This window comes from Penaeus vannamei, chromosome 22, assembly GCF_042767895.1.
Source record: "Penaeus vannamei isolate JL-2024 chromosome 22, ASM4276789v1, whole genome shotgun sequence".
NCBI lineage: Eukaryota > Metazoa > Arthropoda > Malacostraca > Decapoda > Penaeidae > Penaeus > Penaeus vannamei.
In genome coordinates, this window is record NC_091570.1 from 34,874,902 (window position 1) to 34,883,570 (window position 8,669).

At 46.1% G+C, this 8,669-nt stretch overlaps 1 protein-coding gene across 3 annotated transcripts in view; it reads left to right on the plus strand.

Moving 5' to 3' along the window:
- The window catches only part of foxo (forkhead box, sub-group O), a 377,629-nt gene extending 369,832 nt beyond the window's left edge, over positions 1–7,797 (plus strand). For all 3 annotated transcript variants that reach the window (XM_027372266.2, XM_027372265.2, XM_070136907.1), the window contains one exon: positions 2,557–7,797. The gene's annotated coding sequence lies outside the window, so the exon portion shown is untranslated. The remainder of the gene's footprint in view (positions 1–2,556) is intronic.
- Positions 7,798–8,669: the final 872 nt, after the last annotated feature.

Sequence of the window (8,669 nt, forward strand, 5' to 3'; positions counted from 1 at the left end):
TTTTAACCGATCACCGACTTCCATCGTCTAAGAATATTTTTTTTCTTTTTTTATCCTCCAGCGAACCGATCCGCTCTCCCTCCCCTCTTCCCTCCTCCTCCCCCCTCCCCTCTTCCCTCCTCCCCCCTTCCCTCTTCCCTCCTCCCTTTCCCCCTCCCGTACTCCCTCTCCCTTTCCCCCTCCCCTCTTCCCCCCTCCCTTTCTCCCCCTCCCCCCCTCCCCCTACTCCCTCTTCCCCCCCTCCCCTCCTCCCCCTCTTCCCCTCTTCCCCTTCCCCCCCCCCTTCGCTGCCACTCCGACCCCAATTCACGTCGGGCGTCAAACACACACTCGTACATTTTACGCAAGAACTTTCTTCGGCTAACGAGAAATGAATGATGTATTTTGAGCTGTTAATCCACTTAAGTGTTGCATTATGAAAACGTCGGCGCACTTACATTTAGATAATGAAGTGGCGAGTTGGCAAAACAGTAAACAACGTGGGATTGGAGGAGGAGAAGGAGGCCTATGTGGCTGTTTGTTGTCGGAATTAAAGGGAGAAAAAAATTTAAGCTTTATTTACAGACTTATTAAGTGTGTAGGATCGAAATGCACGTCACTTATAAACTTATCAAATGTGTAGGATCGAAATACACGTCACTTATAAACAACCTTTGATGATAAAACTACGATCAAGAGAAACGACTTGACACCGGTAGATAAACAGTGCCAAAATACCCAATCTGATCTGGAAATGAAAGATTTCGGGTGCCACGGCCTCTCTCTCTCTCTCTCTCTCTCTCTCTCTCTCTCTCTCTCTCTCTCTCTCTCTCTCTCTCTCTCTCTCTCTCTCTCTCTCTCTCTCTCTCTCTCTCTCTCTCTCTCCCCCCCCCCGCACCCAAGAGTGCCAACATCTAGAGAGACTGTTCGAAGCCATTACTCGGCAGGGTTCCCATCCCGAGTGCCAATGGGACTGACTTCATTAAATCCCAGTAAATAATGCAATATCCCCCACATTACCTGCCTGCCGTGTTTTGCGTTTGCTGTCAATTTTAATCTTGCAAAGTTTCCTTAAGCTCGTTATGGATGCTGTTCGGTAGTTCTTTTGTTTCTCTTTTATCTTTATCTTATTTCTCTCTCTCTCTTTGTATTATCTCTCTCTCTTTGTCTTCTCTCTCTCTCTCTCTCTCTCTCTCTCTCTCTCTCTCTCTCTCTCTCTCTCTCTCTCTCTCTCTCTCTCTCTCTCTCTCTCTCTCTCTCTCTCTCTCGCTCAATCTCTGGCAATCTATCTGTTTGTCTATTCGCTCTGTCTCATCCTTCCCCTCTCGTTGTATTCTCTATTTGTCTCTCCCTCCATTACCTCTCTCCTTCTCCATCTCCGCACTCTCCACTTTCCCTTAAAATCCGCCCTCCATCTATCTTCCCTCCGTCCCTCCCCCTCCATGCATCTTTCCCTCCGTCCCTCCCCCTCCATGCGTCTTTCCTCCATGCTTCCACACTCGTACAAAGATTTCGCTCTCTCTCTCTCGCACATCGCAGCGCGGCTTCCTCGGTCTCTCCCGTTGTTTGTCTCTGTCTGTCGGTCTGTCTCTTTCTGTCTGTCTGTCTCTCTCTTTCTTTCTGTCTCTCTCTCTCTTTCTGTCTCTATTTCTTTCTGTCTGTCTGTCTCTGTCTCTCTCTCTCTCTCTGTCTGTCTGTCTCTCTCTGTCTCTCTCTCTCTCTGTCTCTCTCTCTCTCTCCCTCCCTCCCTCCCTCCCTCTCTCTCTCTCTCTCTCTCTCTCTCCCTTTATTCTCCTTCTTCCCGCCTCCTTCCTCCTCCCCATTATTCTCCCCATCGTCCTTCCTCTCCTCTCACCCCCTCTCTCCCTCTCTCTCCCTCCCTCCCTCTTTTCCTCCCTCCGCCAATCTCCCTTCCTCCCCCCCTCCCCCCCCTCTTTCCCCGAGACGAGTTCCGGCTCCTCCTCGGGTGTTTTCGTCGACCGAATCCCGCCGGTGGTTTCTTTGTTCGCTGTAATTATCTTGTTTTGAAATTTTTATCACATAATTCGTCTTGGGGTACATCGGAAGGTAGCGTTGCCCCCCCTCCTCCCCCCTCCCTCTCTCCCCCATCATCCCCCTCCCTGCGTGATTGACTTAAGGTGGGGGGGGATGATGATAAGGCGATGGGTTGATTTTGTTGCACGGAGGAGGAAGAGGAGGAGGGGGAAGAAGGGGTTTTTGGCGGGAAAAGTGTTCTTGGAGGTTGCGCTAGGGGTCGTGTGTGTGTGTGGGGGGGGGGGGGGGGTTGAGGGGCTGCGAGGTAGGGGTGGGGGGGGGAGTCAGGGAGCGTCGGTGGATATGATTTTTTTTTTTTTCTATTGTAATGTAATTGACGACAGGTATTTTTTATTGCGAAATGTTGGGATGTTGGATTGGTGTTGAAAGCGCTACAGGTGTTGGTTTCCCATAGTAAGCACACCCGTAGACATAAGATCTCAGAAAAGCGTCTTATTGGTTATTTACGCTTTGTCTTAGTTTTATCCTGAGCTGCATGAGAAAGGTAAATTCCTTTGGGTTAATTTTCTCCTTCCTTTCCAGGTGCGAGGAAGACTCGGAGGTCCAGGACCTGATCGCTAGCAAGAACGCATCACCAGCACACATCGGATCACCAGCTTGACGGCTTGAAGCTTTCCCAGCCCATGAAGAGGTTCCCGCCGGGCCGAGTCGGCCTGGGGCGCGGGGCCCGGCGCCGCCCCGGACCGCGTCCCGAGCGTCGCGGCGGCGAGGCGCTGGGGCCGCCGGCCGCCTCCTCGCCTGCGGGCGGGACGGCGGCGGACCCGGAACGAGCATGTCGAGCAAATTTTGTGATATTTTATGCAGAAAAGATATATCCCGGAGCTCGCCAGAGCAGGGCTATATGTTTTCTCCCACTATGACCCAAAGCGATTTTCCCCTTCGCGCCGGACGGACAGGTCGGCGACAGGTCAGAGACCAGCACCGCCTCGCTGGCGAGGAGGCCTTTCCGCCCCTACGCGCAGGAGGGACGGAAACGGAGAACCTCCCGCCGGCCTCGGGCGGGGCTGGCGCCGCGCAGATCCTGGCAGTTCGCGAACGCTGACGCGACGTCCTCATGGGCGCGGAAAGGAAGGGAAAGGAGCCGATGTGGCCGTCTTAGGCGCTCCCCAAGACGACGTGTGATGTGTCAACTGCTAAAGACAATCAAACTATCAAGAGTTTATCAAGAAGAAAGTGAAGGTGATTGTGATGAAACTCTTTAACCATAGCGGTGGTTGTGAAGAAGATAAGTGGATAACGATAGGTTTCGATGAATAATAACTTCTGTTGTAAAGATGTTGTGATAGAGATAGTGCTGGAGGCGAGGCTGGGAGAGACAGGACTCGCGCCGGCCGTCTCCAAGCATGATGTTCAGTGTGATATGCAGGGTTTCCCACCTGCCTGATGCTGGCGGGCGGCCGACGACTCCTTCGGCGCCACCAGGGAGACAGCCGGGCCGGAAGGACGCGTGAGTCGGGATTCGGCGTGGAGCTCGTCCTCGCCGGGCTGGGAGAGCCAGGGCGGAGGCGCTCGCCGCCGTTCGCCCGCCGCCGCAGACCGCGCGGGCGGGGCGGCGGGCGTGAGCGCCGGGAGCGGAGCCGACGCAGTGCACGAGGGAACCGGAGTGGCGGAGGAAATTTCCTTGCTCACCCACGCCAATATCGCCAGTCGTGGAAAAGTGTCATGGTGCTTTTCATACATTGTATAAATTTAATAGAATTACAGTTTTAGCAAATGACCAGCTTATGTAACGCAGCAATGAACCTTTGTATTTTCATATGCAGAAAAAAATGTCTACCCTCATTTTGTTGTCCACAAAAATCCGCGCGTTTTTAATACCATCAGCCCAGGTCAGTCACGCAGTTATTATTTATCCAAAAGAAGTTTTAGCCTCGCATAACTGCGCCGTACGATGAATGTCCGAGCAAATAAAGCAGAAGCTTCGATGTTCTTGCTGCAGAGGCGAAGCGAAACGGGGGTCGAGTGGCAATTAATAACTGATTGTATCCCTTGAAAAAAAGACTTTCACACGAAATACCTGAAGGAGCAGTCAGCCGTGGAGTGAACAGACATTTTGGTGTGTAATTTGTTGAACTCTATTTTACCCGTCGTTCTATGCTTAAATGCAACAGTCGAGCTGTAACCATTAGGCTGGTTCCTAGACGAGGTAATCTTTTGTTTATTGGTCAAGCCTCATTGTTCATGGTTCATACGTTCAAGCATAAAAGTGAATCGTCATAAATGGGACTGACGGATGGGGCAGCAAACTGCATGCATTCTGCTGGCAGGGTATTCTTTGTGTAGCATCGCATGTGGACGTTACGACTCCAACTCTCAAGTAGTTGGTGAACAGCCAGTGGTCGCCTCGTCGGGGGATGACCCGAGCCCCAAGGTCGTCGGCTCGCGGGCGGGTGAGGGCGGTGTGTGCACGGACCTGCTGCGTGCCTCGTGCCTGGAGACCAGAAGACATCTACGTGTGTTGCACAGCGCTCGCACCGCCGGGGAACCGTTCCCTTGACCAGAGAGAGGGCCAGTTACTTACCCAGGCCAGATTACTCCACCAAGCCTTCAGGGAGTGAACGCTCGTCCTCACCAAATACTTGAGAATTAGGTTACCTGTATGTGTAAACTCCGCTGGCTGGCGTTTGTACATAATAGTTTATTCCTATGTACATACATTTTTTATGTCGTAGGTCTTACTAGAAACAGAGCCTTGAAGCAGTCGGCAGAATTGTTAGTTTTATATTGTAGTTCCGACTGGTTTATAATGTCACAATCACGTATGGACGTAGATCCCTTTTACTGTCTGGTTCATGTATTGAAATTAAGATTCTTTACGCTGGTTCTTGTTTCGTACGTGGCTCCAGAGTCTTTATCCTGGTTCATCTATGATACTAATATTCATAATGCTGGTGCGCGTGCGGTGCCGAATTCGCTACGCAGATTCGTCTTCAGAGATCGGGAGTTGCTGCGGTTGGCCCGCCGTCGTCGGAGGGCGGCGCCAGGGGCAGGAGCCGGCCGGGGGACCTCCCCTCGGGCGCCGGGAGGCCAGGCCGCCGGCGTCGCGAAGGGCGGACTCGCGGACCCGGGCTCGTGTGCGCGACGGAGGCCCCGGGCGACGAAGGGGGGCGGGAGGCAGGGTTTTCGGGGTCGTCGGCCGAGGGCGGCGAGGGCGGCGAGGGCGGGGCGGGCGGGGTCGGAATTGTTATGCAGTTGTTGATGAATGGAAACGGGGTCTTCGGTGCTTCGATTAAACACTTACTCTTTCTCGTTTCTTGCTTCCTGAGCTTTTTTAGCTTCCTATCATTTCTCTTGTGTTATTTTCAAGGTGGTGTAGATGCATGACGCTTGGCAAATTGTTCTAACACACACACACACACACACACACACACACACACACACACACACACACACACACACACACACACACACACACACACACACACACACACACACACACACACACACACACACACACACACACACACACACACACACACACACACACACTTGCACATACATATACATATACATATACACATACAGTACCCACACATGCATATACATATACAAATACAAATACATATAAATACACACACACACACATATAACCACGTCTTCAATTAATTCGTAAAACTGATTTGCTTTCGATTGTTGGCCGAGTAAATGGTAAAAACTTTTTTGTTAAGACAAAGAGTCAAGCATGATGAATTTAAAAAATATATATATACAGTTTATTCGTACGAGTTAAAATTAGATTTTGTTACAAGTAAATTTTGTTACAAATCAGATTAGCTATTGTCACGCTCATTCTTTATTAAATTAATTCAGATAACCACAAAATTTGGTTCATTTTCTCCAAAAATTATTAGTCGTCTTGAGCGTCTAACACCACTCGTCATCTTTCTCGTTTTTTTGTTCTTCCTTTTCTTCCTAAACAATAAGGGCAAGAATAATGAAATACGTATTTTCATCTTACAAAATGCCAAAATAATCTCAGCCTAAAAAACAATCAATATTTGCAAATTTGTGAATGAACACGAAAATGAAAATTGTAAAAGCATTCTTGGCAAAGACGTGAGTGAGGATTTTTTTTTTAAATGTGATCTTTTAGGATAATTTAATACGATGAAAATGAGTTTATATTCTAAGCTTAAATTTTATGGAAAGAAAAGAATACATTTTGTCCCATTCAATGCAGGACTGAAAAAAATGTCACTGTTTAAAGCAACGGTTTGATTATATATATTTTTCTACCAAAAGATATATCTAAATTTCCCTCGTGCGATATCATAATCTCTTCTTGCAAAATTCCAGTACGAGTTGCTATTAAAACATTAAAACATGCCCCGTACGCTAATGTTTATCCATTTAAAAAAAGATATATATATGGATTTGTTAGTATTTGTTTGCGAGAGAGAGAGAGAGAGAGAGCGAGAGCGAGCGTAGCCTGAAATAGATCTCAGGTGAAGTGGTTTCACATTTGGTAATTTGAGAAATATATGTGTTATAACGGCAAGGTTGTGATGAGGAGACAAGGCCACGTAGCCCGGAGAGGTCGCTAGATAAACACCGTAGCATAGTTTTTACTATACAGAGCTTGTACGTTAGTTCCTCTGTGCAGTTCGTTTTTTGAGTTCCATGGAGAATATTGTATTCCTTGTTGTATATAGTGTATAGGATTTTATGTCATCAAGTACCAAAATGACGAAGCATCGCCGTCTGTGAGATTGGGAGCGTTGTGTCGTAGGCTACACCGGAGATTTTATATTTTCTGTACTTAATTTAAGTTAACTGTAAGCGCGGCGTGGTCGTCATTTTGGTTTGCAATGTAAGGACTTGCGCGATTGGCTTCCTTTTTTTTTAATGATGGAAATCTATGATCGAAGACTCGACTCACCGTTCATATGCATAATGTGATCGGCTCGTGGAAGCTTTGTGAATGGTGGTATAGACAGGGTATCCAGTATAGCCCCTGACACATTGTAGCTTGTCCGCGGCCGAGGCTCGTCCGGCCGGCGGGCCACGGCGGCCGGCGCGAGCTCTCGGCTGCGGCGCCACAACTAGGGATTTCTTGAAGCGGCCGGTCGGCTCGGCTGGCGGACTTTTGGCGGGAAAATGTTAAAATTTGAATATCTTTTGTTGTCAGTGTTGTCAATGATCTCTATATTACCTTGTTATGTTGCACAGCGCAAATGATTTATCTTTATTAAGTTTTGCATATTCTGAGTTAGCATGAGAAGGATGTGTCGACTGAGACAGTTTTGGAGAAGTGAAGGTATGCGAAAGACTTCTAAGAGAATGGTGTAGAATGTGATCGGGAAGGAAAGTGAACCGGAGGAGGAAAGTCTAACTTAACATTGGTGTCTTAAAATGTCAAGTCTTCACCCCATGAGGCTACGATCACCGCACTGTAGCGGCAAGATCTCAGGTTACACATCAAAGCAGGATGAATTACTCTGTTGTGTAAGATATTGGCATAGATTTACACACACACACACATAACCAATAACCTGTAATATATATGGATAATCTATGGAAACACGTTGTCTTTTTTAAATCGATATTTGGTACATACACAAATATATATGTTATAAATGTAAAATGAAATCTGATATGTGAATCAGTTCGAGTTGTAATATTCCAAACTGATAAATGTGGTACAAAAGGGACACGTAGAGAGTGGTAGTGATGAAGGAAAGAGAATGGTGAGGACTGTGTAGCTTTCGATGTTGTCATCTGTTGACTGTACATGCAGCCAAACAATAAAATGTATGAAGTAATGTTTCGTGTTTCTTTGTTCGCGCATCCCGAGTGTGGTCACGTGGTGCTTCGGTTGAAAGGTTCGAATAGCAAGCACGATCGAGAAAATACATGAGGTTCTACGTCTAATGGGAGAGATAATGATATATGTATGTCGATAAAGTGATGGTAATTTTTTTCTAATTACGGAAAAATATAATTCAGAGGTTCTATATCTAATGGGAGAGATAATTATTTATCTGTGATGTAGATAAAGTGATGGTATTTTTTTATTCTATCTACGAAAAAATTATAATTTAGAGGTTGGGGAGGTTTAGGTGCTACAATATCTTCAGGTAGCATCCTTGTACTTCAAAAATGTAATTGAGAAATATATAACATCACCAATCTATCAGCTGTCAAATAGTTTATTGCCATCAATCAATCAAATGCATCTTTTATCAGGAAAAAAAGGAATATAGCATGAGTATAATGATAATGATGTTGATAAAAATAATTATGATAGAAAAAAATATGATAATGACAACGATAACACAATGATGACGATTTATAATGAAAATTTATATTGATAATGATATTGATCACGATAATAGCAAGCATGGTCATTATGATGCGTAAGATAATATTCATAACAACATCAACAACCCCAGTGATTTGAATAATCATCATCATGAACATAATGATGATAATGAAAGATACTATAAGAGTAATGATGATAAAAGGAGATGATAATGGTAATTAGAAAGATGATAACAATATGAATGACAATTGAAAAAAGATCATATTGGTAATAGAATTTCTAATGATGGAATATGAAAATTAGTGATAACAATATCTATAATATCAATAATGACCATCATGATAATGATAATATGGTAACAATGATGATAGTA